A 16,904-nucleotide genomic window follows, 5' to 3' on the forward strand; every position below is an offset into this window, starting at 1 on the left:
GTGTGAACTTTACTTACTTTAAAAAACAAAATGGTTTTTACCCCTAAAAATGATGTTGAAGAAAGCCAGAATTATAATTAATTTTCCAAAAAATAAAATTTTTCTTTTTTTCTTTGCTTCTTAACTTGGTATCCCTTGCTTCCACACTGGTCAGTCAGGCAGAGGAGTAAATAGATTACTTAGCAAAATGTAAGTATTGTTTTTTCAGTGACATTCATGGAACATTTTGAACAACTGGAAGAAACATACTTGAACATGTTCATTGTTTAGCTTGACAGTAGCTGATTTCTGTACTAGTTAGACTCAGCTGTATTTGCATAGTCACTTATCCTTGGGGACTGAAAGCTTGATGTGATATTTAGCATTCTCTTCACAAATAGGAGGTGTCTGATTTCTCTTTAATCTGAATTTGGTTCCTGTAGGTTCACATACATCTCAATATTTTGTAGTCAAATTTATTTATTTATTTATTTTTTTAATTTTTTTATTTTTTATTGACTTTGTAATAATATTACATTAAAAATATATATGTGAGGTCCCATTCAACCCCACCCCCCCACCCCCCCTTTCCCCCCCCCCAACAACACTCGTTCCCATCATCATGACACATCCATTGGATTTGGTAAGTACATCTTTGGGCACCTCTGCACCTCATATACATTGGTTCACATCATGGCCCATACTCTCCTCTATTCCATCATGTAGGCCCTGTGAGGATTTACAATGTCCGGTGATTACCTCTGAAGCACCATCCAGGGCAGCTCCATGTCCCGAAGACGCCTCCACCTCTCATCTCTTCCCGCCTTTCCCCATACCCTTTGTCCATTATGTGCACTTTTCCCAATCCAATGCCACCTCTTCTATGTGGACACTGGATTGGTTGTGTCCATTGCACCTTTATGTCAAGAGGAGGCTCAGATTCCACCTGGATGCTGGATGCAATCCTCCCATTTTCAGTTGTAATCACTCTAGGCTCCATGGTGTGGTGGTTGTCCTTCTTCACCTCCATCTTAGCTGAGTGTGGTATGTAGTCAAATTTAAATTAAAGCATACTGTATGAAGCTTTTATCTTTCATCTTGTAATTTCTCATTCATGTTTTGACTATAAAATAATCTGAAACTGAAGTGATACAGGAGAAATAACATAGATGCAACATTGTGTGACATGTATACAGTACCTAGCTAGAAAAAGTTGGACATAATAAATGAAACACAAAATACACAAAAAGACTCTTAATGACATGATTCAGCACCGTGAAAAACTTATTTTTGTTTAATCTAAAACTAGTTTAAAGCATCTATTTTGCAATTTCCTAGCTCTTCTTCTAAACTATTTAAATTTTAATCCTTTTCTAGAAGGAATAAGCTATTCTTTTATCTTTCATACTTTTAATCTTTTTGAAAACATAATGTTCATTTCTTTAAAGCTTAAAAGTCAGTACTAAGATCTTTTTTCTATTCTGTTTCAGAGTATCCTCTTGCTTTTCTTAGATATAACTGTGCCACCTAGAGGTAACTAAGTGAAATATATCTGGAATTTTTGCCATCATTATCATAAAGTTAATATATGAAACTTTTAGACTTGCTAATTAAACATAAAGGCAAAATTAATGAAATCATACCCGTTCTTAAATAATTAAGCTCATATCTGTGAAGAAATATCTTTAAAAAATTGGAAACTGACATCTTTCTCACACTAGATGATTTAGAAATTAGATTAAAATTTTATTTTTCACGAATGCCGTCTAAATACATGGTTTATATTGCAAGTCTAGATCCCTGTAGATAAAACTTTTCTTGATTTGTTTTTAAAGAACTTTATATTAAAAATGAGAGGAAAAGAATATAAAATAATATAAGTCTCAAATAGATACCATAGTTTGGTTCATTATCCATCCTATTAAAATTAATTGGGGAGTGGCTATAGCTGAAGTGGTTGAGTGTCTGCTTCCCATGTACGAGGTCCCAGGTTCAACCCTTGTACAGAAGGAAGGGAAGGAGGGAGGGAGGGTAGGAAGAAGAAGGAAGGAAGGAATACCTCCTTAAAAAAAGCAATAAAATTGATTATAACCTAAGGTCTTGGTGGGAACCAGAGAAAAAAGTGAAGCAGAAATTTTGTTTGCTTGAATTATAAGATCAAAAACAGCTAATTGGGGCTGATAATGAAGGGGATCTGGGGTTAACGGGAAAAAAAAAGAGGAATAGAATGTAGGGTAAATGTTAGGGTCAAACTATTTTCATGTATTCAATAATTTAATTGGTAAGAGTGGTGAAGATGAAGTAATCTCTGTATATTTGGTTCTCTTGGTGAGTTCATTTACCTAAAAATATTTGAAACTAGAGAGCATTCATTTATTTTTATATCCCTCTAGTGATGCTTTTAAATTTTGTTCACGTTCAACTTGCTGAAAGCAAGAATGCTTCAGTTTCCTTTGCTCTACGCTTGAAAAGGAATGCCAGTGGTGTTGCTGTTTATGATTTTAAATTGATAATACATTTACTTGGATAAAAAATTGTAATTATTTCTACTCACATATGTACAGGGAAAACTCAGACTCTCAGACCCTCTCTCCCATCATAGTCATTCTCCACAAAATAGCAACCACTATTACTAGTTCCTTGTATATGCTTGAAGAGATACATGTAAAAACAAAATGGATATATATTCATATTTCCCCCATTTTTACACAAAAGTTGCATACCATGTACATTGTTCTAAATCAGGCTTTTCCCCTGCGACAGTGAATTTTAAGGACAGTGATGGTGGTGGTGGTGGCAGCTAATGTTTATTAGGCACTTAAGTGCCAGGCACTCCCCTGAAGTCATTACATGCATTAACGCATTGTGTTCTCATAAGAACCTCATGCCAAATAGATACCGTTATCATCATCCCCACTTTATAGACAAGGAAACCAAGAGAGAGAGGCTGAACACCAGGCCCTCGTTCCAAAGCTGTTGGGATTTCAGTTTAGACGGTCAAGCTCTAGAATCGTGTTCTAGAAGCTCTAAATCTTCTTTCTGAAATCTTCCCATGTCAATATACAAGTGCTTCCTCATTCTGTTTTCACATGGGAATATTGTTCTCTGTCCCTGTTATTTAAATATCCCCCTATTTTCTTTGTTTCCAGTGTTTTGCTGATAGAATGTCATTTTGTACATTTAATAGAGTATCTGTAGGATAAATTCTGAGAAGTAAAAATTGGTAATCAAAGGGACTAATCCCTTTTTTCCTTTTTCCATTCAATTGAAGTACTGAATAAAGTGCACCAACCTTAAGTGTCATGGCTTGATATTTTTACATATTAGTATACTCAATTATTCACAAGAATAACCTGGAATGCCTTCTGGAGGGCCCCTTGTGTTTTCTAGTCAGTTCCTGTTGTTGTCTCAAGAAATACCCATCCTTCTGTTATCTTTCAGCACAGGTGACATCTGCCTGTTCTTTTTTTCTTTTTCTTTTTTTTGAGTTAGGCCAGTAATTTATTCAGGTAGGGAGGGAAAAGAAATGGGAGAAAATTACAGAAAATAACAGAGCAAGGATCCTAGGTAGTGAGGAAGGGGATGAAAAGGGATGAAGAAGGCTAATTTACAAGCTACAATTCCCCATTATAGATTATAAATCCCCAGAGTTACTTGCGTGGCCACATAGTAGAGGAAAAATGGTGAAAGCAACACAGGGCAAGACGGGTTCGTAGGCAAAAGCAAGGTGAGAGAGCCCAGGCTCTGGGTGTGCCTGTCTTTTAAACTGTTAATTATTCCACCCCTTTGCTAATGGAAGGGGAGAGGGTTCCAGTTGTTTGCTGTTTTGATTGGTTACCCCACCCATCAATTCCTTAGTGAGGACCCAATGATAAAGTTCCTAGAGAACATCCGGGCTTTTTCTTGTTCCCAGGAAGAAGTCTTTGTTCTAGGTAGCAGAATCCCGGGGGTGGGGTTCCTCCAGCAGCCATCTTGGGGGTTCCAGATGTCCATGTGGACTCTGCCAGATTCCAGATCCGTCTATTAATTTCCTATCTTATTAGCCTGCTTCATTCCCCCCTCAGAGAATTCTATACCTTTCATCTTAAAGGGGTGCTGAGGGAAGATGATCTTTCTTCTGTAGCTACTTCCTGCTGGTTAGGGGCTTGCAGACCCTGCCTACCAAGGTGCATAATTCCCTTGCTGCTCTATCTCGACTGGAGGAAGACAGACCTGGCATCCTGTATGAAGCTGGATGAAGTCCCCATATGGCTAACAAGATGTTGATCCTGGAAGAAGTAAACTTAATTAGAATTTTAAGAATACATGGTCTCACTAAGAGGACACTGGACCACAGGAGTAGAAAAGGCTAGGTGTTTATAAAGGCAGCATTTCCCTGACGTTGGTGGGAAAGAGTATTTTTTCTTCAGTAGAATGGGAAGAAGTATTGCCCTTTTTAGTTAAGGTACAGGAGATGGAAGCAGACAAGGTTTCTTAAAGGGATGTCTGATTTGCCCTTCCCCTAGCAATAGGCATCTGGGCTAGAGTTAGAGGGAATAGCTGATTTTGACACTGACATTGCTTAGCTTTTTTCTTGAAGAAGTATTTTAGGCTGTTCAGTGACTGGCATGTGTACATTTCATCAGGTGCTTTTGGTGAGCTGGCACTTTTCTTCAGGATTAGTGCATTTAGTTGGAAATTCCTTTAACTTTAATAAGGGCTATGAGGGAGACCTGGGCTAACCACAATCATTAATTACTTAGAAAGTGAAGTTTACCAGGACTTTTTACACGTTCAGTGTTCTTCTGCACATGATCTAATAGAAAAGATAACACTATAATCATTAGGCATATATTTAGAACAGGATAAAGGCACAATACTTAATACTAATTAATGTACTACCCAATGCATAAGTTTCTTTAAGCTGCGATTAATAGATTCAAGTTTCAGGTTTGCAATACTTTGCATGTTATCTCTCCATGGGAGGAGACCATAATGCCAATTTGTATTTAAGTTCTACTTAAGTACTCTGGTGATTATGGCTCCACTTGGTATGTCTTTCATACAGTGAGCAAGCCACAGCATCATTGATTCTAGAGAGAAGCTAAGAAGGTAGTTTCCAGTATTCCACTGGCCTGGTGCATAGTGCTTTCTGGCACTATGCAACTGTGCCAATCTGGAGATGATATCCATTGTACGTTTGGCTGTACCAAGCCGTCCATCGTTGGCTGCTGCTGGAGTTTGAGACTGCAACGTAGTTTCCATTGACTTCAGGAGCACAACCAGAGATGTGACATAGAAACCTTTATTGTTTGAGGGGTCAGTGACCAGCCTAGCCAATAACTCATCTGGAGAGGCAACCTGTAAAGTATTCAAGGCCTGATTTGAATGCACAGGAGAGTATGACATTGCTGAAATCCATCTCTTGATTTTTATATACCTTTTAAACATTTCCATTGCAATGTGTTACATATTACATGACTTTGCTTACTTCTGTACTTTTACCATGAAGACATTACCAGGTATTTTACTTTAGCAGTAGAGGGAAAACTATTTTTCCCATATTTAAATGGAAAACTGAAGATTCCCAGTGGAAACAAGGTAACTTTTTTTTTTGGAATTTACTTTTATTTTTCAATGTTTTAAGATTTTTAAAAATTTATTTCTCTCCCCTTCCACCCTCCCGTTGTCTGCTCTCTGTGTCCATTTTGCTGTGTGTGCTTCTGTGTCCACTTCTATTCCTGTCAGTGGCCTGGGAATCTGTGCCTCTTTTTGTTGTGTCATCTTGCTGCATCAGCTCTCCATGTGTGCGGTGCCATTCCTGGGCAGGCTGGACTTTCTTTCGCACTGGGCTGCTCTCTTTACGGTGTGCACTCCTTGCACGTGGGGCTCCCCTACGTGGGGGACACCCCTGCATGGCACGGCCCTCCTTGCGCACATCAGCACTGCGTGTGGGCTAGTTCCACATGGGTCAAGGAGGTCCTGGGTTTGAACCGTGGACCTCCCATGTGGTAGGCAGACGCTCTATCCATTGAGCCAAGTCCGCTTCCCAAGGTAACTTTTTATTACCACCACTGCAGTATGCACATTGAGGTGACTTTCAGACAGGCTTCATTGTTATGAAGTTACTTTTTGCCATTAATGTCAATTTAAGTTTCCATTTGGAAGATATTTTTACAAACTCTTTATAATTAACCACAACTACAGACTGGCTAATTTACCTTTGATTACAATTAGCAACCAGTGGAATTTACTTTATGCATTTAAGAGAGGGCAGCCCTACATTTCTTTAATTTTATTAGGTATGAACTTAGAATTTTCATCATATGTTAATTTGACATTATTCTGATGTATGAAGTTACACACTGGACAACAAATAGGCAGACATGAATAGTTTGACACAGAAACACAACTTAGTTACTTAAAACTTTCATTTTTTTTCAAAACAAGTTTAACTGCAAAACAACATTTGAAAGATTTCCTGGAAGGTTTTTTCCTTTAATTTGCACTATGACCATGCAGTATTGCACAAGAATTTTGTTTCTTAACTAATGGCTTGTAACCAAAATGTTCCCAATGCTTTCATACAATTTTCCCTTGTTTCAGACCTTTATATTTTACTTTGACTTTAGCAGACTTTGGATGAGCAAGAATAATTCTGTGTATATTCACTGAGGCTATTGAAGCCTCAGGGAAACTGGTTTCTCTCATGAATTGCCACTTTTGGGAACCCAGACAGTCAAGGCAGGAGGCCTTCACTTACCAGTTCTTGGAGATAAAAAGACTCTAGTCTGCCTGTTCTTAAACGTCATATAATTGGAACTGTACAGCATCTGCACTTCTGTGTCTGATTTCTTTCCCATTGTTACATCTGTGAGATTTTTTTCTTGTTTTTGCATATAGCAGCAATTTATTCTTTTTCATTGCTGCCTAGTAGTTCATTGTGTAACAAAATTTGTCCAGTCTGCTGTTGATGGGCATTTGGGTTGTTTCTAGGTTTTGGCTGCTAAGTAAAAGCTGCTGTGAATATTCATGTACATGTTTTCTGATGGAAAATGCACCCAGGAATGGAATTGTTGGATTTAGTCTAGCCATCTATTTAGATCTGGTAGATAATGCCAAACAGTTGACCTAAGTGGTTTTACCAGTTTACAGTCCCACCAGTAATGCAAGACTTAGTTTTTCTACCTCCTTGCTTACGCTTGGTGTTACAACCTTTAATTTTAGCTTGCTCGCTGAAGATGGTATTGCATTGGGTGACATTGAGCACCTCTTTGTTTATTGGGGATTTGTGTTTCCTCTCTTGTAAAGTTCCTCTTCAGATCTTGTCTCTTTTTAATTGAATTGTTTCACTGACTTATAAGAACTCTTGATTTGAATTCTGATATGTGTCCTTTGTTGGATGTGTATTGCAAATATCTTTTCCCAGTCTGTGCCCTTTTCCTTTTTTTTTTTTTCTTATTGTTATCTTTTTTTAATGAACAGTGGAGCTTAATTTTTTAAATTAATTTTATTTATGCACACTAATAAAGCATACAAATCATTCAAGGTGTAATTAGTGGTGTTTGGTATAATCACATAGTTGTGCATCATCACTTTGATCATTATTAGAGCATTTTCATTATTCAATAATAATAAAAAGAAAAGACAAACAAGAAAATTCCTCACTTCTTAATCTCTCTCTGCTTCCCCCCTATACATAGTAGCTGTTTTTGGCTATTCTATCCAAAATGTATAATCAGTCGCTTTTAGTATAATCACAATGTTGTACATTTATCAACATAAAATTTTAGAACAATTTCATTATTCCAAAAAGGAAGACTCTAAACCCCTTAGCATTCCTTTCTTATACTTACATAACAGCTAACAACTAAAAGAGTTTCATCTTTATGAATTGATTTATATTTACATTTTAAATAAATGGGATCATACAATACAGATACTCTGTATCTGGTCTCCTTTATAGATACATACATACAGATACTCTGTATCTGGTCTCCTTTACTTAGTATAATGGTTTTTTTTTTTTTTCTATCTGATATTAACATTATGTAGTATTACTTTTGTTCAGCTTCCAGGAAAAATCGTCTTATATATGCAATTCTACCCATATTTATATTTCACATAATATATTTTTTACATCATATATTTAGTTCATAATAGAACAGTCATACAGTATTTGTTCTTTTGTGTCTGACTTGCTTCTCTCAACGTAATGTCCTTCAGGTTTATCCATGTTGTCATATGTTTTGTGTCTTCAAGTCTTCTTACTGCTGCATAATATTCCATTGGGTATATACTCCACAATTTGTTTACCCATTCCTCAGTTGATGGACGTCTGGGTTGTTTCCAACTTTTGTCTATTGTGAATAATGCTGCTATGAACATTAGGGTGCAGATGTCTAACCGTGTCATTGCTCTCAGTTCTTTTGGGTACATATTAATACCTAGCAATGGTATTGCTGGGTCCCGTGGCAAGTCTCTATTCAACTTCCTTAGGAACTTCTAAACGGTCCTCCACAGTGGCCATACCATTCTACATTTCCACCAACAGTGAATAAGCATTCCTATCTCCCCACATATTTTCCAATGTGTCCAGGTTTCTGACTTTTTAATAGCGGTGAGTCTAATAGGCATGAAATAATATCTCAGTTGCTAGTGATGGTGAGTATTGTTTCCTGTTTCTTCACTATTTGTGTTTCTTCTTTGAACAATTGTCTTTTCAAGTCTTTTGCCCATTTTTTGATCAGATGTCTTTTTTGTTTAGTTGTATGATTTCCTTATATATCATGGATATTAAACCCTTATCAGATAAGTGATTCCCAAATATTTTCTCCCATTGAGTTGGCTGCTTTCTTACCCTTTTGACAAAGTCTTTTGAGGTGCAAAAGTATTGAATTTTGAGGAGGTCCCATTTATCTATTTTTTCTTTTGTTGCTCGTGCTGTGGGCATGAGGTTTAAGAAATTACCACCTACCACAAGATCTTGAATATGCTTTCCTACATGTTCTTCTAGGAGTTTTATGGTGTTTTTTTTTTAATATTTAGGTCCTTGATTCATTTTTAGTTAATTTTTGTATGAGGTGTGAAATAGGGATTCTCTTTCTTTCTTTTGGATATGGCTATCCAGTTCCCAGCACCATTTGTTGAATAGACTGTTCTGGCCCAGCTGGGTGGTCTTAACAGCCTTGTCAAAAATCACTTGACTCTAGATGTGAGGGTAAATTTCTGAGTTTTTTATTCGGTTCCATTGGCAATCTGTCTGTCCTTATGCTAGTGTCATGCTGGGTTTTTTTGTTTGGTTTTTTTTTTACTGCTGTAGCTAAGTAATATGCTTTAAAGTCAGAAAGTGGGAGTCCTCCAATTTCGTTCTTTTTTAAGACATTTTTTGTCAATTCATGGTCTCTTACCCTTCTAAATAAATTTGATTTTCAGCTTTTTTGGTTTCTGCAAAAAGTACTGTTGTGGCGGCGGACTTGGCCCAGTGGTTAGGGCATCTGTCTACCACATGGGAGGTCTGCGGTTCAAACCCCGGTCCTCCTTGACCTGTGTGGAGCTGGCCCATGCGCACTGCTGATGCATGCAAGGAGTGCCCTGCCACGCAGGGGTGTCCCCTGTGTAGGGGAACCCCACGCGCAAGGAGTGCGCCCCACAAGGAGAGCCGCCCAGCATGAAAGAAAATGCAGCCTGCCCAGGAATGGTGCCGCACACACGAAGAACTGACACAATAAGATGACGCAACAAAAAAGAAACACAGATTTCTGTGCCGCTGACAACAACAGAAGCAGACAGAGAAGAAGATTCAGCAAATAGACACAGAGAACAGACAATCAGGGTGGGGGGGGGGAGGGGAGAGAAATAAATAAATAAATAAATCTTTTAAAAAAAAACAAAAACCAAAAAATACTGTTGGAATTTTTATTTGGATTGCATTGAGTCTGTAAATCAGTTTGGGTGTAATATAATTGGCATCATAATGACATTTAGTCTTCCAATCTATGAACATGAAATGCCCTTCCATTTATTTGTCTTCGGTTTCTTTTAGCAATGTTTTGTAGTTTTCTGAATACAGATCCTTTATGTCCTTGGTTAAAAGTTTATTCCTAAATATTTGATTGTTTTAGTAGTTATAATAAATGGAATTTTTTTCTGATTTCCTCCTCAGATTGCACATCAGTAGTGTATAGAAGTGCTATTGATTTTTGTGTATTAACTTTATATCATGCCACTTTGCTGAACTCATCTATTCTAGTAGCTTTGTTGTGGACTTTTCAGGATACAATTTGAGATTGTATCTCAAGTCTCATCATTACTCATCAGCTAATAGTGAAAGTTTTACTTCTTCCTTTCCTATTTGGGTACCTTTTATTTGTATCCAACTAATTGCGCTAGCTAGAACGTCTAGCACAATATTGAATAATAATGGTGACAGTGGGCATTCTTGTTTTTTCCTAATCTCAGTGGGAAAGCTTGCAGTAGCTGTAGGTTTTTCATATATGCACTTTAGCATATTGTGAAAGTATCCTTCTATTCCTATCTTTTGGAGTGTTTTATCAAGAAAGGGTGCAGTATTTTGTCAAATGCCTTTTCTGCATCAAGAGGATCATGTGATTTTCTTCAGTTTATCAATGTGGTTTATTACACTAATTGATTTTCTTGTGTTGAACCATCCTTGCATACCTGGCATAAAACCCACTTGATTGTGGTATATAATTCTTTTAAGGTGCTTTTGGATCCTGTTTGTAAGTATTTTATTGAGGATTTTTGCATCTATATTCATTACAAATATTAGTTTGTAATTTTCTTTTTTTTTTTTGGTAGTATCTTTTTCTGGTTTTGGTATAAGGGTGATTTGGCTTCATAGAATGAGCTTGGTAACATTCTTTCCTATTCAATTTTTTGGAAGAGCTTGGGCAAGGTAGGTATTAGTTAATCTTTGAATAATTGGCGGAATTCATCTGTGAAGCCATCTTGTCCCAGGCTTTTCATCTTTGGGAAGTTTTTGATGACTGTTTCAATCTCTTCACTTATGATTGGTTTGTTGAGATCTATTTCTTCTAACGTCTCAGTGTAGGTGGTTCATGTATTTCCAGGAATTTGTTCATCTTGTCTACATTTCTAGGTTTGGCATACAGTTGTTCATAGTATTGTCTTGTGATCTCTTTTATTGGTAATGTACCCCACTCTCATTTCTGATTTTATTTGTGTCTTCTCTTTTTTTTCTTTGTCAGTCTAGCTAAGGGTTTGTTGATTTTTTTTATCTCAAAGAACCAACTTTTGGTTATGTTGAGTCTATTTTTTTTTGTTCTTGATTTCTGCACTGATTATACTATTTCTTTCTCTGGTTGGTTTTGGATTTGTTTGCCGATCTTTTTCTAGCTCTTCCAGGTGTGCCATTAGATCATCAGTTTTAGCTCTTCTTTTTTAATGTAAGATTTGAGGGCTATGAATTTCCCTCTTAACACTGCCTCTGCGGAGTCCCATAGGTTTTCATATGTTGTGTTCTCATTTTCATTCATCTCAAGGTATTAGCTGAATTCTCTTGCAATTTCTTGTTTTACCCACTGGTTGTTTAAGAGTGTGTTATTTAATCTCCATATATTTATGAATTTTCTCTTTTTCTGTCCATTATTAATTTCCAGCTTCATTGTGTTATGATTAGTGTTTTGTATAATTTCAGTCTTTTTAAATTTATTGAGACTTGTCTTGTGACCCATCATATGGATATGGTCTCTCTATCTTGGAGAAGGATCCATGAGTACTTGAAAAGAAACTATACCCTGCTGTTTGCAGGTGCAATGCTCTACAGATGTCTGTTAGGTCTAGTTCATTTATCATATTATTCAGGTTCTCTATTTTCTTTCTAGATGTTCTATCCAGTACTACTAGTGGTATATTGATGTCTCCAACTATTATTGTAGAGACATCTATTGCTCCCTTCAGCTTTGCTAATGTGTGCCTCATGTATTTTGGGGCATTGAGGTTAGTTGCATAAGTATTTAGAAAAGTTATTTCTTCTTGTTGAATTGCCCCTTTTATTAATGTATAATGATCTTCTTCATTCCTTATAATAGTTTTTCATTTAAAATCTATTTTGTCTGATATTAATATTGCTAATTTAGTTCTCTTTTGGTTATTATTTGCATGGAATGTCTTTTCCCAACCTTTCACTTGTAACCTGGTTGTGTCCTTATATCTGAGGTTAGTCTCTTGTAGACAACATATGGTTGGGATGGATCATATTTTTTAATTCATTCTATCAGTCTATGCCCTTTGATTGGGGAGTTTGAGCCATTAACACACAATGTTATAACAGTAAAGGTATTACTTACTTTATCCATTTTGACCTTTGGCTTTCAGTTGTCACATCATATTATAGTCTTTTTTTTTTTTTTTTTAACCCTTTCTAATATTCTTCATTTCTACACTTTTCTCCAAGTCTCTTGCCCTTGTTTTTTCCTTTCAGGCTGCAGCACTCCCTTTAGTATCTCTTGTAATTCTGGTCTTTTGTTAACATAGTCTAGCCCCGTTTTTGTTTGTCTTTGAAGACTTTGAAGCCCCCTCTTTTTTGAAGGACAGCTTTGCCAGATACAGACTTCTTGACTGCCAGTTTTTCTCTTTCAATACCTTCAATACATCATACCACTTTCTTCTTGCCTCCATGGTTTCTGATGAGAGGTCAGCACTTAATCTTATTGAGGTTCCCTTGTATGTGATGCATTGCTTTTTCCTTGCTGCTTTCAGAATCCTCTCTTTTTCTCTGATATTTGGCATTCTGTATAAATGTCTTGGGGTAGGACTATTTGGATTTATTCTGATTGAGGTGCACTGTCCTTCTTGAACATTGATATTTATGTCTTTCATAAGGTAGGGAAGGTTCCAGTAATCATTTCCTCAGCTATTCTTTCTGCCTCTTTTCCATTTTCTTCTTCTCGAATGCCCATGATGCATGTTTCTGTATTTTGTGTTGTCGTTCAATTCCCTAAGACACTGTTCTATTTTTTCCCTTTTCTTCTCTTTCTGTTCTCTCTTTTCCAGCTGAGATGTTCTGTCTTCAAAATCACTAATTCTTTCTTCAAGTAGTTCAAATCTGCTCTTCTGTGCCTCTAATATATTTTTAATATCATCCATCATGTCTTTCATTCCCATAAAGTCAGTCACTTTTCTTTGCAGGCTTTCAAATTGTTCTTTATACTCACCCAGTGTCTCCTTAATATCCTTTATCTCTTTAGTCATATTTTCTTTAAATTCTTTAAATTGATTTGGGAAAGTTGTGTGATTATCATTGGTTAATTGTCTTAAATCCTGAATCTCTTCAGGATATTTGGTTTGTTCATTTGGCTGGGCCATCTCTTCCTGTTTCCTAGTATGGCTTCTCATTTTTTGCTGATGTCTAGGCATCTGATATATTGGTGAATTTAAAATGGACAGTTTCTCTCTCTTGCTTATTGTTATTTTTTCACAGCTCTTTAATATTTGTTTAAGCTTATCCTAAGGCATTACATTTGCCCAACTCAAGTTACCAAAAACCATGCTAGGGACTCACTGTAGGGGTACAGAGTGCAGACTGTCTCCCAGGGGTGGGGTAAAGAGACCTCTAAAAGCAGTTTCTGCCCTTGTGATTTCCTGACCTGCCAGCAGTTGGTGCTTGTTGGCTCTCATTTCCAAGGAGGCATGTTTCTCAGTACTGCTTTGTATCTTGGTGTACATCTCAGTATTCCTTTGTAACTTTGAATCTCGGCTCTTGCCAAGATTTAAAGAGCTTCATTGGCCGAATTCACTGAAGAAAGGCCCCCGGTTTTTCCCTTCAAAGAGCTGGCAGAGAGGAAGATGTCTGCTACCCTTTGTGTCAGCTTCAGTGTGCCACAGGTTTTACCACAGCTGAATAGCTTGGGTGGGAGAGGGGGGAGCACTTCTGGCAGCCCAGAGTTGTAGTAATTCACGGATTGTTGTTGCAGCTTCTTCCTCTCGCTGGCCCTCATCTTCCTGGGGTTGCGAAGCACTGCCCAGGTCTGCTGACCCCTAATTCAGGTCCCTCTGTCAGCCTTCCGCTCTTTTCTCCATTGTTTTTGAGCCCTATCTACTAATCTGATGTCATGTTCCCACACTTTCTCCTTAATTTTAATGGTGTTCAATATCTTGTTTTTTTAATTGTTAGTGCTCTTTGTGTCCTATTTGAATTATCTTTGTCCACCCTGTAATCATGAAGATATTCTGTTTTCTTTGGAGGTTTAATGCATTTATCTTTCACATGTTGGTCTGCAATTCAATTAGAATTGATTTTTGTGAATGTTGTGAGGTAGAGGGAGCAGAATCTTCAAATTTTCTTTTTCCTTAGGGGAAAAAATAAAAGCAACACAGAAGTCAGGTAACATGAGATTTTGCTTTTGTTTGTATGTCTTTCCATTGTCCAGATCCCTGGTAAATGTTGGTAAATTTAGATTATTAATCATTTATAATTAGTATTGATATGATGCTAAATTATATAAAACTATTGGTTTTATATTTAGTGATTACCAGCTGTAAGTAATAACCCTGTTTAATATAAGAATTTCTTGATCAAGTAAACAAGGAGCTTAAAAAACTCATATATTCAGGTCCTTAATAATAATTGTCTTTTTGATTTTTAACACACTTTTGGGTATTTAATAGATTTGGTATCAGTGGATTTAACTTTTATGAAAGACTTCATTTCACTTCCTAGTTTAGTTATTTCCTTAACCTTTTACCATATGGAAGGGTCACGAATATCTCCATTTAGTTATGAACTCTAGTCATGTGCGCTCCAGAGGACAGAGGACTTTCCTATCTTACTACTGTATCACAACAGTGAATTAGTTTTACTTTTTATTCTATACTAGGTATCTCCTAGTAACCATTTTTTCTAATATATTTGGTAACGTTTGGTAACTATCACAGAGCCTGTATTTGTACACTTATATAATTGAAAATCTTTCATTTTAATTTAAACTGTACCTTTTCTTGTTTTACATCTTTTACTTGCTTACTGTACTAGTCTTTTCCAGTGTCTTAGGTTCTCTTGCATTTTGTGCTTCCTTTAGACAAGGGTCTGTAAACTTCAGCCCACAGCCAACTCTAGCCAGCCACCTGATTTTGTTTTCTTTTATTGCCTGAGAGCTAAAAATAGTTTTGAAGTTTTTTAATGGTTATATTTTAAATGGTTAGTAGGTACGTGCTTAATAGCTTGAATTTGTCTCTTGGCCAGCAAAGCCTCAAATACTTTCTGGCCCTTTAAGAATCAATCAGTTTGCTGATACCTGCTTTTTATACTAGTCTCTGGGTCAGTATTTCTCAACAGGGGCCCTCTTTGCATTGGGGCAGGTCAGTTCATTGTGACAACCAAAAATGCTCCTGGTTGAAAGCAGGGTCTCCATGACCAGTAGAAATAGTAGTTATGCTTTTCTCCAATCATTTCTTTGCATTTTAAATTTCTTACATTCTGTGTTCAAGATCCAGTTTCTTTCTCACACTATGTCATATTCATTTAACTTTTGGAAAATACTGATTTCTTTTAAACTTTATATATCTTGTATATAATATTTATGATTTATAGTGTATTTTGAGAACTGGGTTGTCACATTTGTATTTTCTTAGGTAATATCTGCCTGTTTTGTTCTTCTTTGCCAAGGACAATGCTAGGCACTTGTACATACTTCCTTTCAGCCCTTATCCAAACCATGCAAGAAGATTGGTGGTGTCTCCATTTTATAGTGCTGTAATTGCCCAAATCACATAGCTACTAAAAATGGTGACATTTGATTAGACATTTCCTAGAGGAATCTAAAGCAGATAATGCAAAAAAAGTCTAGAAGACTAAATCCTAGATACTAAAAGTTCATCCTCATTTATTCTCTACTGAAAGAGTAGCTTTTCATAGAAATTAAGGAGACATACATCTGCTCTTACCAGTGTCTGTTTGCATTGCCCCAACATTCTTTGAATTTTCCTGGTAATGTTCTGTGCTTTCAACAGAATACAAATACCTAGAGGCCATGTGCAGCAGACTAAATATTGAAAGCATCTCACAAAGGCACATTGTTCAGAATTGGTAGTGTTGGGCTTTTCTCTAGCATTTTCCTTTTTGTGTACGTAGTTTACAGAGTGTAAGCTGTCTGAGGGCTTGGTCTGTGTCTGCGTCTTCCTGCACTTCACCAGTGCTTAGCACAGCGTCTGGCCATGGTGAACCACCAGTTTGTATTTGTCAAATAAATTAACCAAAGTTTGGACTTATCACAATGGAGACAAGCATTCAGTCTGGAATAGTTTCTCACATTGACTCTCCAGCTAAGATGCTCATTAACTGTGAGTTTTGTCAGGCTCTGGGGCCTCTGTGCATCCCTTGTTAAGGTGTAGGGTTTGCTAAGGTGTTCTGATAGGATCTTTTCAGATTCACAATTGTTATATTGTCAACTTTTGATTCTTCCATGGGGAAATTTGCCATTCCCTCCCTACTCCAGTGAGACTGCCTCCCATTTCCATGTCTCTTGCTTGATCATTTCCTGTTTTTCGCCAGCTTTCCTTGTTTCCGGTGTTGCTCCTGAACTTCCTGATTATAGATACACCCACTGTGAACTCCTTTTCAAGGCCAGCTGTCTTTCTTTTTTAAGATTGAGTTTAGAAGGAGAATTGAGTGAAGGGGTCAGATAAGTCTACAGACCAACTTCTCCCAATGCGGGGATCCAGCATGGCAACTGTCAACAGAGTGGAGGTTCTTCCCACCCCCTCTGGTCCTTTATAAGGAAGGTAGTGTTAAGATATTTGCTTGTTTCATTTAGCGAGGCAGTGTCCGCACTGTGTTTGGGAGCTCAGACTCTACTGCCAGACTGCTTTGGATCCTCAATGTACTTAACCTTTTTATGTCTCAGTTTTTCAAGCTATAAAATGGGGCTAAGTATACCCCTTCCTCCTACCTAGGGTTACTCTTT

The 16,904-nt window shown here is 37.0% G+C and overlaps 1 protein-coding gene across 3 annotated transcripts in view; it reads left to right on the plus strand.

Moving 5' to 3' along the window:
• The window catches only part of ADGRA3 (adhesion G protein-coupled receptor A3), a 133,150-nt gene that overhangs the window by 96,240 nt on the left and 20,006 nt on the right, over positions 1–16,904 (plus strand). The window lies entirely within an intron of this gene.

The sequence above is a fragment of the Dasypus novemcinctus genome, chromosome 1 (assembly GCF_030445035.2).
Source record: "Dasypus novemcinctus isolate mDasNov1 chromosome 1, mDasNov1.1.hap2, whole genome shotgun sequence".
NCBI lineage: Eukaryota > Metazoa > Chordata > Mammalia > Cingulata > Dasypodidae > Dasypus > Dasypus novemcinctus.